The sequence below is a fragment of the Camellia sinensis genome, chromosome 12 (assembly GCF_055761805.1).
Source record: "Camellia sinensis isolate YWXY chromosome 12, ASM5576180v1, whole genome shotgun sequence".
Lineage (NCBI taxonomy): Eukaryota > Viridiplantae > Streptophyta > Magnoliopsida > Ericales > Theaceae > Camellia > Camellia sinensis.
In genome coordinates, this window is record NC_138972.1 from 59,843,107 (window position 1) to 59,844,966 (window position 1,860).

General features: G+C 34.2%; 1 pseudogene; it reads right to left on the bottom strand.

The window, feature by feature from the left end:
* Positions 1–793: 793 nt before the first annotated feature.
* Positions 794–1,575, bottom strand: LOC145804524 (protein DETOXIFICATION 40 pseudogene; annotated as a pseudogene).
* Between the last annotated feature and the right edge of the window lie 285 nt (positions 1,576–1,860).

Sequence of the window (1,860 nt, forward strand, 5' to 3'; positions counted from 1 at the left end):
GAAGGCATAGCTAATGACATTGCTCAGTGCGAGGACAACAATTGCTGTAATCAAACAGAGTATGAAAGAGACTAAGTTCACCACTGCTATTGAAAATGCTGCTGACTTGTCATGTCTTGCTCCAAGCTCATTGCTCACCCTCACACTGCTCAGCATATATATATATATATATCAACAACATTAATATTTGTGCTACATGTGACTTCTAATTGCATTGTTGTTCACTATTCTCTCTATCATTCAAATTAAACACCTTATGCTGTGTTTGGTTGGGAGATTTGGAGAGGGATTTGGAAAGGAAAAGGGAAAAGGTGTGTGAAACTAGGTGAAATGTAGGCATATTTTATTCCCATTTCACCTAACTTTTCCTTTTCTTTTTCCAAATCCCTCCTCAAATCCTCCTACCAAACACAGCGTTACTAAGATAATTGTTTAGATTAAATACAATGGTTCGATCAATGTTAAAAATATAAGAAATTATTATTTCTATAGTCCATTTCAAATATTTGAAAAGCCACCTCTTTATAAAAGAGGAGCCCTACCATGTGAAAAACTACATGTGAAAGAGAATGAAATAATTGTGGAAAAAATAACTCCCAAATATATGGCAAATTTGATTTTCTAGTATATATCTAGATATACGACGAAAAAAAGAGAATTAATATAGACAAATAATATTTTAATAATAGATTAATGAATGAATTGAACACAACTGACCTTACTGTTGCATTGAATCCAATGGAGATCATCATTATGTATCTCGCAATTATGGAGGAGCATTCATTTCAAACAATTATTGTGTACTTGAGAGGTATTGTTATTGTGCTATCTATCGTCGTGTCGTTGTTCATATATATATATATATAAACAACGATGAAAACTTTTCTCACCAGATAGAAAGAGAATCCAAAGCCAACTTTGGGTTAGGAAACAACCCAGCCAGCAGAAGAACAATCTGATAATACCATGACTTTAAGCATATCATCACTGTCGACGCAGCCGACAATTTGAAGAACTGCATAAGCCCAGAAAAGGCCTGTAAACGAAACCTAGACCAAGTGTTCTTACACCTTGAGCTTGTTACTATGTAAACAAACAGCCCCACCACAATAATCCACCAAGACAAGCTCAATACCAACTCAGCACCCAATAAACCAAGCCCAACCTTGTACACAAAAACCCAGGTTGATAAGATGTGTAGCACAAATGTGGCTCCTGAAATGAGTGCACTTGGTAAGACTATGCTCTGAGCTTGAAGGAACTTTTGTATTGGGAAGTTCACAACGTATGCAAAGATTTGAGGAATGAGGCCGTAGAAGAATAATGCTATTGCCGACGAGATCTCGTTTGATTAGCTAATCAACTTAAGAATTGGCTTGGTGAAAATGTAGATGAGTGTAATGAAGATGCCAGTGGAGCATTTCATATTTGTGGGCTCCATATGTTTGTCCACATAGGGTTTCAACTGCACTTGCCATGCCCATCTGTTCATGCAATAAAAATTTTGATAGGAAAAAGAGTATATAAAGTAGTAACTTCTATGTTATTTTTTATTCACTGATGTTGTATGCAGTAATGAAATTTTGATATCTGAAACAAAACCAATTGCAATAATATAATAGATGTCATTATGTCATTAGTAAGAAAATTTTATGAAAAATGGGGAAAATTATACTTGTGATCGTTGTAGTATCTTGCGTCAATTTTGTCGATGTAGTTTTAATCGTCATTTAATTTTTCACATTATATCAATTTAATCCTAATAACATTTATTAAAAATTGGACAAAAATTAATTTCAAATAAGAGCCACTAAATGCACCCCAAATTATAGTTCCACACTTGAAAGACTCTCTTACTTT